The sequence below is a fragment of the Octopus sinensis genome, linkage group LG21 (assembly GCF_006345805.1).
Source record: "Octopus sinensis linkage group LG21, ASM634580v1, whole genome shotgun sequence".
NCBI classification, from domain to species: domain Eukaryota; kingdom Metazoa; phylum Mollusca; class Cephalopoda; order Octopoda; family Octopodidae; genus Octopus; species Octopus sinensis.
The window spans coordinates 6,576,299-6,594,080 of NC_043017.1; the positions used below are offsets into that span (position 1 = coordinate 6,576,299).

A 17,782-nucleotide genomic window follows, 5' to 3' on the forward strand; every position below is an offset into this window, starting at 1 on the left:
GGTGCATCAGATAAAATGCCATGTGTTATTGAGTTATGTCCCTTTGTTATGTATTCCCACATGCTCAAACTCACTGATACAAGCATACACATACACACATTGACGCACACACATACACACATTGCCACACACACTTTGTACACATTCACATTAACAAAAACATTCACACACAAACACATCGACACATATTATTTTGTCACAATCATATATTTTTCTCTTTTCTTATTTGACAATATTTGATTTTAAAATATTTTTTTCTTTTCTTTCTTTTTTACAGTTTATTTTGACCACATGACAGTGTTAAGTTGGCCACTCTTACTTTTCTGACCACATGACAGTGTTAAGTTGACCATTGTTACCTCTCGCCATTTAGGGAAAAGATACAAAAATTAGGTAAGTCTAAACTTATTTATAATCCTTATGTACTCTACCTTTCTTTATACTCCTTATATAATCCTTATATACTCAATAAAGTGTGTGTATCTATGTTGCTGTTTGGCCCCTGTTCAGCCCTAATCCAGCACACATTTGATTTATCATTTTAGCATTTAAATTGGCCATACCCAGCCTAAATACTCTGCCCATTTCATGTTCAAACTGCCCATCACATCTATCTTACAATGTCATTTTGAAAATCACATCATTGAAATCTATGAGATAAGGCATGATTAATTCAGAACAATGCAAATAAACAAGCATTACATTTGACAGAGTAATCTGAATGTTAAGGACATAAGATGTTCTATCCAAGACTACTTGATTTTTTCATTCATTTAGGGATTACATTGTCTAGTACATCTACTATTTCTTAAGGTGGATAAGGCAGCGAGCTGGCAGAAACGTTAGCATGCCAGGCAAAATGCTGAGCAGGTATTTCATCTGTCTCTATGTTCTAAGTTCAAATTCCGCCACGGTCGACTTTGCCTTTCATCCTTTCGAGGTCGATAAATTAAGTACCAATTGCTTACTGGGATCGATCTAATTGACTGGCCCCTTCCCCAAAAATTTCAGGCCTAGTGCCTAGAGTAGAAAAGAATATTTCTTAAGGTAGATGAGTGTCATTTGAGGTATGTTTGCTTCCTACTTCTAGCAAGTTAAGTGACTATGCAGAGGCTCTCTCATTGGTTTGGTATTTCATAGCTGTGCTTTGTACGCATATGTTAGGTGGAATTACCTTTACATAGCTTGATGAACTTATTTTGCCAAATATACAAACATAAACATATATGTACATATTTATATATAAGCGTATACACACAAACACACGCACACACATATATAGGCACAGACATGATTGTGTGTGTCAGAAGCTTGCTTCCCAAAACCATGTGGTCTTGGGTCCTGTTCTACTGCATTCCACCTTGTATAAGTGTCTTATCATATAGCTCCAGGTCAATCAAAGCCTTGTGAATAGATCTCATAGACAGAAATTTAAAGAAGCCCATTGTGTGTGTGTGTGTGTGTTTGTTTTTCACATTGCTTGGCAACTGGTGTTGGTTTGTATATGACCCCATAACTTAGGTTTAGGGTTATGGTTACATATTTCACTCAAAGCTACTCCATGCACATCTTGTAAATTACCATATTTGATGGCCTATAGAGATGCACCTTTTTTACCCAAAAATGGCTTTAAAAATCCCCCTGCATCCAATGCACTCAATGTAGGCTCAAAACTTGCCCAAAACGGTTTGTATTGTTCACAAAACACGTGCTGCCATCTATTGGTGAACAATTGCTTATGGTATGTTTATATCAAATGTGGATGCAATAAATTGCTTATAATTACCAGTAATAACAAGAAGTTATACAGTTAAGTGGAGCAATTAAAACATTAATTCAGTGGTAATTTATTTTGCAAAAGTATAGCCTAGGCTAGAGTGCATCCTATGCATTCGTGCGTCTTATAAGCCATCAAATACGGTAATTCCAGCTGCACCAAACTTTATACACATCAGCGAATGCTACAATTGTTTTTGTTCCAGTACACAATCTCAGATCAGGTCACTTGCTATGCAAGTACATCTCCACAATATATATATATATATATATATATATACACACACACACACACACACACACACAAATATTTTCGTGCATGTATGAACATTCCTATATATTTCTGTGCATTCACGGGTGTATGAGTACGCATGAACAAGGGCGAAATACGAATCGCTGCCAAAATAGTAGTGTACCAAAAATAGCTGTCCTCAAGGTTGTTTCACATGAAATAGGTATCTCGTTAAAGAAATCTCGTTAAAGAAATCCAAACATTACTTTTAGTGGAATCTGAATTGTGTTTCTTGGTGCACAGCACTGTACTAACAATGTGTATACGGTAGAATGCATGCATTTATGTGTCTGAGTGAGTGTGTGTGTGTGTGTTTGTGTGCATATATATGTAACTGTATGTGTCTACATGTATGCATTTAACATTGCAAGTATGCATGTATCTACACTTGTAAGTGTATATCTAAATGTGTGCATGTCTAAATGCATGTGTATCTAATTGCATGCATGTGTTTGTGCATGAGCATGTATCTGCAAGCAAATGCATGTATCTAGACTTGTTAGTGTGTAACTAAATATGCATGTGTATACCTTAATGCACATATACCTAAATGCACATAAATCTGAATGCCTCTACATCTAAACATGTGTGTATATCTTAATGCTTGTATATCTAATTCCCATATATATCTAAACAGGCGTGTTTATCTAAAACGCACATATAAACTGCATGTATATTTAAATGCATGCATATCTAACTGCATGCTTATCTTAATGCTATCATATCTAACTGCACTTGCATTTTAAATGCATGTATATCTATATGTGTATATAGATGCATCTTTATATAACTAAATATGTGTATATATATCTAAATGTGTATATATCCAAATGCATATCTATATATTCAAATGTGTATATATCTCTAAATGTGTGTATATCTAGATTAATACATGTCTAAATGTGTGTTATGTACATCTGTGTATGCATCTAAATGTGCATGAACATGTATCTGGGGGTATGTGCATGTGTCTTGCATGTCAGTGTTTAAGTGTGTAGTTGTTTGTGTACAAGTTTCTGTTTATGTGTGTGTGTGTGTTTATGTACTTTTGTTGTTTTTTTTTTAAACTGCATAGGTGCAGGCATGGCTGTGTTGATAGGTGCAGGCATGGCTGTGTTGATAGGTGCAGGCATGGCTGTGTGGTAAGAAGCTTGCTTCTCAACCACATGGTTCCAGGTTCAGTTCCATTGTGTGGCACCTTGCGCCAATGTCTTCTACTATAACCTGAGGCCAACCAAAGCCTTGTGAGTGGATTTGGTAGATGGAAACTGAAAGAAGCTTGTCTTATATGTGTGTGTGTATCTTTGTGTCTGTGTTAGTACCTCCACCATCACTTGACAGCCGATGTTAGTGTGTTTATGTCCCTGTAACTTAGCGGTTTGACAAAAGAAACTGATAGAATAAGTACTAGGCTTACAAAGAATAAGTCCTGGGGTCAATTTGTTCGACGAAAGGTGTTGCACCAGCATGTTCGCAGTCAGATGACTGAAACAATAAAAAGAATATGTGACTGCGTGTCTATACGTAGACATTTTAGAATACACGTCTGCATGTGTGAATGCGTCTGAATGCATGTTTATGTGTGCAGTTATGTATCTGTTTCTAGATGCGTGTGAGCGTGTACACATGGATATGTGCATGTGTGTTTGTCTTGTTTAGTGCAAATATTAAATAAATTTGTGTATTCATGTATGTATGTATGTGTATGTAAAAAATGTGTGCATGTACGTGTGTGCATGTTTGTGTGTTTATATGTGACTGCAGGTGTCTGCAAGTGTGCATCTCATAATGCATGCATCTAGATGTGTGTCTGTATATGTCTGAATATGTTTGTAAGTATATGTGTGCATCTGTGCATGCTTGAGCATGCATACGTGGTTATATGCGTATGTCTCGCTGCGTGCAAATGTTTAAGTGCACGCAAATATTTATTGCATGCGTACAGGTGTGTGTATGTGTGCGTATTTATGTGTGTGTGTGTGCATATTTGTGTGAGCGTATGTGTATATGTGTGTGTGCATATTTGTGTGATCGTGTGTGTGTGTGTGTGTGCGCTTGTGCATATTTATGTGTGTGTCTGTGTGTCTATTTATGTCTGCGCGTAGTTGCACGCATTACTGATCAATAAAGATAACTGGAAACCAGCTCCTTGTTGTTTAACGAAATCCTGTTTGTCATAGCTTCTTACTTTAACTCTCCTCTCTCTCTCTCTCTCTCTCTCTCTATCTATTCTATCTATCTTCCTCTATCTCTCTTTCTCTCTGACTTCCTTCATTAGGAAGATGGTAAGTGGAGGCCATGGGAAGAAACTAAAATAAAGAATGCCAATAATTGTAGCAACAGCAGTAGTGGTAGTAGTAGAAGCAGTAGCAGCAGCAGCAGCAATAATAGTAGTATAATGATAATCATCTTTTAACATCTGCTTTTCATGCTGGCATGGGTTAGAGTGTTTCAGACGGGCTGGTGAGTTAGAGGTCTGCTTTGGCATGGTTTCTATGGCTGGGTGCCCTTCCTGACACCAACTGCTTTACAGATTGTTCTGGGTTATTTTTATGGCCCCTGCTCTCAAGCTGAAACTAATAAAGAAAAAATATAATAATAATAATGATAATGATAATGATAATAATAATAATCTTTTCTACTCTAGGCACAAGTTCTGAAATTTTGGGAGAAGGGGCTAGTCGATTAGATTGACCCCAGTACATAACTGGTACTTAATGTATCGACCCCGAAAGGATGAAAGGCAAAGTCCTGGGGGAGGGGACTAGTCAATTACATCAGCCCCAATGTTTCATCGACCCCAAAAGGATGAAAAGCAAAGTCGACCTTGGCGGAATTTGAACTCAGAATGTAAAGACTGATGAAATACTGTTCAGCATTTCACGCGATATGCTAACAATTCTGCCAGCTCACCACCTAATAATAATAATAATAATAATAATAATAATAATAATAATAATAATATAATAATAATAAATTGATAGATATGACAAGTTAGCTAGGGAGGTTAAGCAGTTGTGGCTGATGAAAAAGGTGGTAGTGGTACCAATAATTGTCGGAGCCCTGGGAACAGTGAGTAAAAATCTTGCGAAGTTTATGGAACAAATAGGGGCTGCAATAAGGGTGGGGAACTTGCAGAAAACAGCACTGCTTGGAACCACTCGAATACTCCGGAAGGTGCTAGAAAAATAAGGGGTGTTGGTAGTGAACAGCTTACACCGTAGTATATCTCCAGCATTAGAAGCTGTTTTGGGTAAATCCCAGCTGTTTCTTCCTGAAGCACATCTGTTTATTCCATTATTACAATTAATATGTTTCCATAGTTACTGTCATGTTAATTAAAATACAGGTTAAAATTGAGAATTATGGAAATATTTGCACTGTAATTACAGCAATCCCACCACTATCACAGGTGTTACATTCCAAAACCCGCTGCAACAGGTGAAAATCCACAAAGTAGAAACAGCACTGTATATATTTTTTATTACTATTTTTGTAATTTGTACATATTTATTTTATTATAAATTCAAAACAACACCACAAAGGAATCGACTTAAGCTTAAATAATAAGCTGCGATGGGTGAACCATGATATGGCGAGGAATTACTGTATATATCAAAACAAGAAAATGGAAATTTTTTGGTTATCATTTACTTGCCATTACGCATGTTTCATCTGCTAATAGGAATTAGAAAGATTTGCATGTTACATAGACATGCATGGAAATTTTTGTTCGAAATTTATCAGATACTCTTTTACTTGTTTCAGTCATTTGACTGTGGCTATGCTGGAGCACTGCTTTTAGTCGAACAAATTGACCCCAGGACTTATTCTTTGTAAGCCTAGTACTTATTCTATCAGTCTCTTTTGCCGAACCACTATGTTATATACTAACATCGGTTGTCAAGCGGTAGTTGGGAGGACAAACGCAGACACACAAACACACACATACATATATATACATATATACGACAGGCTCCTTTCAGTTTCCATCTTCCAAATCCACTCACAAGGCTTTGGTCAGCCCGAGGCTATAGTAGAAGGCACTTGCCGAAGGTGCCACGCAGTGGGAGTGAACCCGGGGACCATGCGGTTGGTAAGCAAGCTACTTACCACACTGCCACTCCTGATGCTTATGATCTAACAACTTTTCTATTAGTACATTCCTTGAATAAATTTTGTAAGGGTGAACTTTTCAATCTTTTTCAGTATAATTTTCTTTTAATATTTCACTTTATCTTTCATGTGACATTCACTTCAATTTTATATTGCAACAATTCTTTAATCTCAAAAAAAGGAAAGGTCAGGCTTGCAATTAAATATCACCTGTATGAACCTGATTATTCACTGCTTGTCACAATCCACTTCCAATACTTCTTTGATTATTCCCTTGTTTACCATTTTCGTCAAATCAATTACCTAATTTAGTAGTTCTCAACTGGGGTCCATATGGCCCCTGCAGGTCCTTATAAGATTTTGGGGGGCCCATGCAATAAAATAGCAAATTGGGGATCCACAATAGTATTTTAAGGGTTCCTGAAAAAATTTTGGTTTAGATGTATGTATTGGTGATGTATTGCAAGAAACAGCCAGTTTCTTTTTTTCTCTTGGTGGAAGATTTTAATTCAAAACTTAAGAAAACAAGACATTTGTACTACAGAACCAGAGGTAGTTTCAGCCAGGTTGGTATCAAAAGGGTTAAGAATTGTTTCTCTATTATATATTTTAACCCTTTTGTTATCATATTTCTGTTGAGATGCTCTGTGTTTCTCTGATTAATTTTAAATACAACAAAGAATTTAGTAAAATAACTTAGTTACCATTAAGCTAGTGTTGGTAACATAAATTGTGACTAAGGTTTGGTGAAAGATTTTAATTCAAAACTTAAGAAAACAAGACATTTGTACTACAGAGCCAGAGGTAGTTTCAGCCAGGTTGATATCAAAAGGGTTAAGAATTGTTTCTCTATTATATATTTTAACCCTTTTGGTACCATATTTCTGTTGAGATGCTCTGTGTTTCTTTCAGTTATTTTAAATATAACAAAGAATTTAGTAAAATAACTTAGTCACCATTAAGCTAGTGTTGGTAACATAAATTGTGACTAAGGTTTGGTGAAAGATTTTAATTCAAAACTTAAGAAAACAAGACATTTGTACTACAAAGCCAGAGGCGGTTTCAGCCAGGTTGGTAATGAAAGGGCTAATGTAAGAAAAACAAAATAGGTATTCTGAAAGAAGAATCTATAAAACTAGCTTTTAAATGTTCAATGACTATGGGGGTCTGCCAGAATCAAATAGTAATCAAAGGGGACCCTAGATATAGAATGGTTGAGAACCCCTGAACTAAATCATCTGCTTGTTATCATGGAGGCATTCTGAATGGCCTTTTCTGGTCCCTTTGATATCACTCAACAGCTGCATGAACCCACCTGTTGTCTATGAACCTTACAATGTCCCCAGCCCCGTAGAACTTGTGCTTTTGGTATTCTGCTGCCATGGCGTTCGCTCCTCTCCATTTGTTTGGATTGTCTTTTGTTAGATAGGCTCTTGCAATGATATTCCTGGCATGGATCTTTCCACGGCTCTTTTACATCATAACCAATTCCTGTTCTTCCGTCTTTATACATATAGGATAGAACCATTGAAGTGACTGGCATGTAGGGACTTGTTTGGCTTTGATTTGAGCATATCTTTTATAGGGATCAATGCCTTCCACCCTACCTTTGTGATCCTTGAGATTTCAAGCTCCGTGTCTTTTCAAAATGTTCATTTGTTAAGTTGCTCTGCGTTCAATCTCTCTTTTACTTTTAACTTTGATGTACTTTATTTTTGTTTTAACTGACAAAGGAAGATGTTTCTGTTTTCTGAGATGGTATCTTTATAGTTTTTGTTGTCTCTTGGGAGGTCATTATCATAATAATAAACACATGCTCTGTTTCTATTTCATTTATTCTTCATTATTATCTCTCTATATATAAACAGCAGTTTGTCTGTCTGTGTGTCTGTCAGGTTGTACCCTCACCCTGACCACAGCTTTCAACCGATTCTGATGAAACTTGACACACACATAGCCCAATGTCATAATTCAAAACTAACACAGCGAAAATTTTGAAAAGTTCCCCCAGTTCTGAAAAAATCGATAAATTCGACATGGGGTCGAGAATCTAAGCTTTTTATATGCAACACATTTTCTGGGCTGTACGTGGGCTGTTCACGCGTTGGGAAGCGCAATGATGTTTTCATGTTTTCGCCCAAAGGGACAGCTAGGAACATCGTATACACAGAAGTATTCGAGTGAAGAGAAGACATTGCAACCTACACATGCGCCTTCGTTCCCTAGAGGGAAAGGACTAGATTGGGATTAGTCGTTGCCTTCTAGAGGCTCTTACATACCCGGGCAATGCCGGGCTATGCTGCTAGTTATTAATAATTAAGGTGGTAAGCTGGCAGAAACGTTAGCACGACGGGCAAAATGCTTAGTGGTATTTCATCTGTCTTTACGTTCTGAGTTCAAATTCCACCAAGGTCGACTTTGCCTTTCATCCTTTCAGGGTCGATAAAATAAGTCCCAGTGAAACACTGGGATCAATGTAATTAACTAGTCCCCTCCCCCAAAATTTCAGGCCTTGTGTTTATAATAGGAAAGATTATTATTACTATTAGTTGATTAGGTAACCATTTAACCAATTTAGTAATCAAATATTTGACACTTCACCTGATCTGGCAGAGACATTAGCACACCAAGCGAATTGCTCAGCAGTATTTCATCTGCCATTATGTTCTGAGTTCAAATTGTGCCGAGGTCGATTTTGCCTTTTATCCTTTCGGGGTTGATAAATTAAGTACCAGCTATGTACTGGGGTCGATCTAATCATCTGGCCTCCTCCCCCGAAATTTCAGGCCTTGTGCCTAGAGTAGAAAAGATTACTATAATTTTTAAGGTGGTGTGCTGGCAGAAACGTTAGCATGCCTGGCGAAATGCTTAGCAGTATGTGTCTGCCATTACGTTCTGAGTTCAAATTCCGCCCTGGTTGACTTTGTCTTTCATCCTTTCAGGGTTGATAAATTAAGTACCGGTTGCGTACTGGAGTCAGTCTAATCGTCTGTCCTCCTCCCCCAAAATTTCAGGCCTTGTGCCAAGAGTAGAAAAGAATATATCTTTTGCCGAGGAAATGTCATGTTTAAAACTGATTCCGTTGTGGCATGTCAAGTTTAGTGAGCCAACGTGACTCTCAGAAAATACTAAGTCTAGTTTTTTTACGAGATATTTAACATCATCACTGGAATAACCATGAAAATTAATTTCACAGTCAAAAGGTTAATAAATAATATAAAAAAAAAGAATTAAAGCTGAATGGCCTTGCTATTATTGCTTTTAAAGCCAACCATTTTACACATTATAAAGAAAACTGATGATTCACATTAGCTGTGTATGTTGTGTGCTTTTAATTCATTTGAGAAATATATGATTAGTCCATTTTATAAATAGAGATGTCAAAGTTGGTGGTGCCATGAAATGGTGAGTCAGAGCTGAAGGTTTTTTGTTTACAGACTCCATAACCCTGATACTAGCAGGTCAAGTGACCATATAAAGGCATCCTCATTGGCTCTCTCTCTTACACAACACCCTCTCTCTCTCACCTTCTCTCTCTCACCCTCTCTCTCTCTTTTTTCTCTTCTTTCTCCTCTTCTGTAAGAAAACTGGCAAGAGGCATGATCTAATGTTCTTTTCTTCATGGCAGACAGAGTTTAGTTTTATATGATGTACCACAAAAAAAAAATTGTCTAACTGAAATTAGATGGGCGTGGCTGTGTTGTTTAAAGGGATTAACTTTGCAACCACGGGATTTCAGGTTCAGTCTTACTGAACAGCACTTTGGGCAAATGTTCTTCCACTAACGAACTGTTCTGGCCAAAGCTTTGTGAGTGAATCTGGTGGACAGAAACTACGTTGGAAGCTCATTCGTTATCATCATCATCATCATCATCATTATCATCTTCAATATCATCATCATCATCATCATCATCATCGAATGTCTGTTTTTCCATGCTGGCATGGATTGGATGGCTTGACAAGACCTGGCAAGCCAGAAGGCTGCACCAGGTACCAGTTGTCTGTTTTGGTTTGTTTTCTATAGCTGGAGGACCTTCCTAATGCCAACCACTGTACAGAGTGCACTGGGTGCTTTCCATTGTGTGTGTGTGTGTGTGTGTGTGTGCGTGTGTGTGTGTGTGTGTGTGTGCGTGTGTGTGTGTGTGTGTGTGTAGGTGCATATTACTGTCTCTTTGCATTGACGTTGCATGAGAGTTGCAATGCAAGCAATCATCATCTCAAGTGGTGTTCTTCATTACATTCTTCCATGAAAACATGTCTGGTCACAGGGAAATATTACTTTACATAGAATACAGTAAGGGTTGGTGAGAGGAAGAGCATCCAGCCATAGTTAAACGTACCTCAACAGACTCCATCTCCCATTCACAGAAAAGTGGATGATAAAACAATGATCATGATGATGAACAAATATTAGTTTCAAATTTTAACAATGTTTACATCTCCTGTACAACTGCTCCAGCTTGGCCACAGCCTAATGACTATAAAAATGCATTCATCACAGAGCCTCAACCAGACATGTTTACACTCAGTAGCTGTTTTGCAGTGCATGCATGTAAGCACTCACGCACATGCACGCTTGTGTGTATTACTCACACATATGTACACACGCATACGCAGATAGACAATCATAAACATGCAGCCACACAAACGTGTATGATTATACACGCATGCATTTAGATATACGTGCAGTGACATGCAAATATACAAATATGCCCGGACATGCAAACATATACATATGCATGTACCCGCATGTACAGACTCGCTTGTAAATACACACACACTGACAGGAGCAAACATGCAAGTGCACACATGCACACACATTCAAACGCACACACACACACACACACACACACACATGTAAACACACGTAAATGCATGTATAGAATCACAAGCACGCAAACGTGCACTTATGTAGACACACTTGCAAACATGCATGCATGCAAAGACACGTGCTCACATGTAAACACATGCATACACACAAACAGACGTGCACGTGCATACACACAGACGTGCACATGCAAGCACACACACACACACACATATGTGCACACACGTACACACACAAACACACACACACGCATGAATACATACACGCACACACACACACACGAGACTACTTGACATTACATGTTACTTCTCTTTTATCGGCCTCATTACTGTACGTTAACAGAAGTGCACAAGTGAAGTAGATAGATAGATAGACAGATAGAGAGAGAGACAGATAGACAGAGAGAGGATAGGAGGGAGGGTGAATGAGGTCTGGTGAGAGTGGAAAAACATGAACTTGTCTCACGCTACATTTCTTCTGTCTATAGCTTAGTCCTGCTGAAACTGTTCTGGTTCAGCACTATCGTCATTATCATCATCATCATCATCATCATTATCATCATCATCATCACCCTCATCATCATCATCGTAGTCATCATGATCATCATCATTACTATCATCACCCTCATCATCATCACCACCACCAGCATCATCATCTTTGTAAGAAATGCAGAGATGATAATATTTCCTTGTTAAGAAGGACTATTGAAATTACACAGTGGAATTTCTAGGGATAATCCAATATGTACAGCACAGATTGCCTGAGGTTATCTCTTTCTTTCTGCTTGTTGGATTTTTTAGATGGTATGTGTGTGTGTATGTATGCATGCAACTTTACATGTGTATGTGTATGTTTGTATGTATACATGTATGTATGCATATATGTGCATATATATATATATATATTTATACACACACATACATATGTGTGTATGTGTATATATTTATACTCACACATATATGTATATATGTGTGTATGCATATATATGTATAATTATATGTGTATATATGTGTGTGTGTGTGTATATATGTGTGTGTGTGTATATATATATATATATATATATATATTTATATGTATTGGTGTAGGTGTGGCTATGTGGTAAGAAGCTTGCTTCCCAACCACATGGTGCTGGGTTCAGTCCCCCTTCCAAACACACATACACACGCGCACATCCATTTTGGGATTACCACTACTTTATTACCTCCCCTTCTTCCTAGCTCTCCTGTGTGATCCCTCTGTCCGGCATTCGCCATAATAGATCAGTAGCCATGAAACCGCTTTTTATTTTCTCTCCCTGTTTATTTCTGTGTTCCTTTCTGCCGAAGAGCGTAGGCTCGAAACATTAAAGACTTTCTCACTTCCCGTTCTGTTTATTTTTTACGCATCTGTCTTCGTCTTTTGTCTTTTTGCAAATTGTCACTATATTTATATAGATGAGAGTTAAGTTAGAGGTTATAACAACCGTCTAAAGGATCAATGTATTAACTGGTGTCTTACTTATACGAGATTATGAATTAACTGGTAAATACATGCATGGATATATGTATGTAGATTTACAAGTACCCATATGTGTGTGAAGAGGTGCAGCATGATAAACATGCATTTGCACAGATATACACATTTTTCTAGGTTGTGTCTTGTTCCGTTGGACCATCCCTCTTTTATGTTATCTGCAAAACTATGTAACCCACTTTACTTTATCTATTTAGTTATTTAGATCTTAATTCACATAACAATATTTCTTAAAATAAAAACATAACTCATCTTATCAAAGGATTTTCGTTTAAAAAAAATTTAAAATGCAATACGTCAAACTTATTACGTTTAAAATTTTTAATTAACGAAAATCCTTTAATAAGTTAAGTTTTTATTTTTAAAAATATTGTTAAATGTTTTTGATTATTTATAGTTAATACACATATTTTTATATATTTATTTGATAATTAGTATAATTTAAGGTAAGTACATTTATTCTATTATTATTTTATTATTATTTATTATTTTAGACCTGATGAGTGACTATATTTTTAAATAGAATTGACTTTAGATCGATTTAATTTTAAATCGAATTGATTTTATTATTATTATCTATTTGAAAATATAGCCACGAAATGCGCATTGACTTTTTACTACTATTTACTTTTTATTGTACTTTATTGATTTTTAGAATAAGATTTTTATAGTATATGTTTTCTATATGGTGTGAATAACAACTTTCAATAGTGAATTGTTTAATAGAGGTTTTTCTCTAAATTATATATATATATATATACGTATATATATATGTGTGTGTGTGTGTTTTTGCCCCCTCACCATTGCTTGTCAACTGATGTGGGTGTGTTTGCATCCCCATAACTTAGCAGTTCAGCAAAAGAGACTGATAGAATAAGTCCTGGGGTCAATTTGTTCGAGTAGAGGTGGAGCTCCAGCATGGTCACAGTCAAATGACTGAAAGAAATAAAAGAAAAGAAAAAGGACGACTAAGATAGGTACCTACACATGCATAGATACGGATATATTTTTCAATATGTGACCGCGTGTGTATTGTTGGCGATTTTCTTTCTCTGTCCTCCCTTCCTTGGACTTTTCCTTTTTTTCTATATTTCTGACAAAGAGCTCTGCTCGAAACGTTAAATCCTCCTTTCTTTCCTTTCCTGAGCGTCCAATAACGCTATACTTGTTCCACGTCCTCGCGTTGTCGTGTTTTCTCTTTGTTTATGTTTGGATAACTATGGACATAGCCAACCCATCAATAAATATTACATAACTTAATATATACTTTCATAGTGGAACTTTCTTAACTGCTTGAGAAATACATACATAAGCTTAAGATATTACTTGTAAAATCAATAATTGCCTCCCCTTACAACAAATATTCATTGTTTACCTATTTCCACTCCATCGATTAACGATTTTTAATGACCATCCTTTTGTTTTTGAAATTAACAGACGAATAGTATCCCCTTAGAGTCCAGTCCATTCCTACTCCAGATCGGGGGTTGTTGCAGGTATGTCCCCCACATACAATACAAAGTAAAATACATAGGAAACCATTGATAAATAAATAAATTATAGTTAATATTATTATTATTTTAGTTCTGTAACTATCAGTATTTTCTATTTTGTTTCTTACTTTTTATTTCTATTTTATCACCCAACCAGAAATACTCCTATAGTTATTATATAATTTAACCCACCCCAGCAGTAGCCCCCCCCCCCCGCCTCCATATATAGGAATGTACCACTAAATATTACAACTATTCTAATTATGTTACTAAATTCTCTTTTAGTCGGTCAGAAGGTTTCCAGGGGGACAGCATGTAACTTGAATTAATACATCCTTACTTTCTCTCTTTATCTTTCTTTTTCTTTTTCTTTTCTTTTTCCGCTCTGATGAAGTTCCACTATTTAAGATGGTATAATTGATTATTTACAATGACAAGTATTATCATTATTATTATTACTATTATTATTATTATTTATTATTATTTATTATTATTATTATTATTATTGTTATTATTGTTAATATTATTGTTGTTGTTGTTGTTGTTGTAGTAATTAAGCCTGACAATACTTTGAATAATGCCAACAGAAACAGCTGTCAGATGAGATATTGTCTTTTTATAATCAATTAATGATAGTTGATGATTATCAATTATCAATTTTATCTTCATTTTCTTTTTTTCCTTATCATCATCATATATATATATATATGTATATATATATAGGTATATATATATGTGTGTGTATATGGAGTGGATGTGTAGCATCTTGCACAAGTGTCTTCTACTATAGCCTTAGTTACTATGTATGTATGTATGTATATATATATATATGTTACTGCCGTGTGTGTATGTATGCGTATAGCTGCTCAGTACCTCTCCAAAAGAGAGAGAGGGATATATATATATATATACATATATATATATGTTGTCCCCCCACATCGCTTGACAACCAATGCTGGTGTGTTTACATCCCTGTAACTTAGCAGTTCAGCAAAAGGGCTCGATAGAATAAGTACTAGGCTTACAAACAATAAGTCCTGGGGCCAGTTTCTTCAACTAAAATGCGGTGCTCCAGCATGGCCGCAGTCAAATGACTGAAACAAGTAAAAGAGTAAAAGAGAGAGTAAAGAGTATATATATATATATATATATATATATATATACCGGAGTAAACACATAAATGTGAAACAAGGTGGAAAAAAAGAGTACTCAAATACCAGTGGTAGAGTAATATGCTTTATTTAAAGCAGCAGAAAATTCAACAAAACCTGTTACTCTGAGTTTCATGTTTTCGTTCGTCGGACAGTTTTTCTAGCAAAAACTGTCCGACGAACGAAAACGTGAAACTCAGAGTAACAGGTTTTGTTGAATTTTCTGCTGCTTTAAATAAAGTATATATATATATAATATATATATATATAGCCAAATTGATGGAAAGGTGTAGGTACAATCCAAGTTACATGTTTCCTTGCTAGCAGAACCTCAGAAGTAGTAATTACTCAATGTGGGGTATTCCACTAGCAATTTATCAGTCCAGTGACACCCACCATTTGGATTTTTATTCACACACATAGCAACCCCAGTTACTAACCATGAATTATGAAATAATGGTCTTCAGCTTATCGAACTTGAACATGAGAAAAATGTACTTCCTATGCCGATAAACTACTGCTGTTGCAGGAAATAGTTTTTTTATACTGCTTGAAGCTTACTAATTTCCTACACTTTGATCCTTGGATCTTACATTTACATATTATATATATATATATATATATATTTATATAGAGATAGACAGACAGACAGACAGACAGATCAGATAGATAGATAGATTTGTGTGTGCGTATATATATATACTTTAATAACAGATACTTGTCAACTAAATGTGGCATTGCTCCCATATATATATTTATAAATTTATGTATATGGGTGTGTAAATATGTTGTATATATCTGGGTCTCTTTGTCATGACATGATATGATAGTTGTAAACAAGTGCCATTGTCATACAAGCAGTGTTTTTCATTTCCAATATTCTCCAAAAACTTGTGTGATCATTGGGAAAAATGTTACCTTTGTATGGAAACAAGTGAGGGTTGGTGACAGGGAAGGCATCTAGCTGTAAAAAGTCTGTCTCAATAAACTCCCAACAGACCCATGTCAGCATGGAAAAGTAAACATTAAAATGATGATAATAGTGGTGGTGGTGATGGTAGTGGTGGTGGTGAGTGTGTGTGTCCTTGTTTTGGCATTGCATGGACAATGGTAAATGAGTGCTACCGTCGTGCAAGCCATTTCCAGCATTCTGTGAATACATGTCTGGCTATGGGGGAAATATCGCCTTGCCTCGAAACAGCTGAAGGTTGGTGGCAGTTAGAGCATCCAGCTGTAGATATATACTCCATCTGATCAATGCAACCATAGAAAAGTGAATGTCAAAATGATGATGATGATGATGATGATGATGTGTGTGTGTGTGTTTGTATTTTCCCTTTTTTTGACATACGTGCCCACAGACTGCAAACAATACTTACTTTTCATACGAACAGCCCCATTTGTTTACATCCCTCCTTGAAATTGTGTCCAACCTGTTTGGCATGTCTTGACATGTACGTTGTAACAAAAATTTTTTTTTAAAATCCATCAGCATTCATGTTTGCAGTTCTCTATGGAAACATGTCCAGACTGTTTGTTGCTCAGCAGACTTGTAAATCGTTACTTTTACCTGAAAACAAGTGAGGTGTCCCGTCACGAAATGCAACCAACTATAGGTGGCTCTACCTTGATGTCAACTCATCTGACTCATGCAGGCATTGGAAAGCAGATGTTAAGATGATGATGATGTTGATAATTTTGTTGATTCGCATATTTTCATTCTATTCCAGGTATTGAGTTCTACATCAGATAATGTTTGAACCATGTATGGATTGTATGTATCTTACAATTCTTACATCATGAGATATATACATATGCCAGGTAAAAAGCATCCAGTCCACTTTGTGATGTGGTTAGCATTTGGAAGGGCATCCAGCTGTAAAAACCTCATCAAAACTGACCTTGCCTGTGCTTGTGCCATGTAAAAAGGACTCGGTCAACTCTACAGGGTGGTTGGTGTTAGGAAGGGCATCCAGCTGTAAAAACACTGCCAAAACAAACACAGTAGCCTGATATGTAGTCTTCTACCTGGTCGGCTCCTGTAAAAACTGTCCAACCCATGCCAGCATGGAAGACAGACATTAAATAATGATGATGATGATTGATATATATATATACATATATATATACCGGAGTAAGCACATAATCGTGAAACAAGGTGGAAAAAAGAGTACTCAAATACTTGAGGTAGAGTAATGAAGTATATATATATATCTCTCAGAATATATATATATATATATATATATATATATATATATATATATAGAGAGAGAGAGAGAGAGAGAGAGAGATACATATGCATACACACATATACATTTATATATATATATATATATATATATATATATATATATATATACATATACAAAAAATGGTACCGTGTTGTGCCACTATTTCCTATTTATATATGTACATACACACGCATACACACATACACAAACATTATCAGTTTCTTGTTTAGTTGCCAAATCTGCTGTCGGGATAGTGTCTGGAGAAAGTTCCTCAAATGATGCCAAGAGTTAAAGGACACCTAAATGTTACAGACCAGTCAAGACGACACTCGGCATCACTCAGGGAGCTTTACTCAGACCCCCACCCCCGCCCACTGCAAATT

At 36.2% G+C, this 17,782-nt stretch overlaps 1 protein-coding gene across 1 annotated transcript in view; it reads left to right on the forward strand.

The window, feature by feature from the left end:
• Nucleotides 1-249: 249 nt before the first annotated feature.
• Nucleotides 250-17,782, forward strand: part of LOC115222920 (tubby protein homolog) — a 127,624-nt gene continuing 110,091 nt past the window's right edge. The window contains exon 1 of the mRNA XM_029793312.2: nt 250-393. The gene's annotated coding sequence lies outside the window, so the exon portion shown is untranslated. The remainder of the gene's footprint in view (nt 394-17,782) is intronic.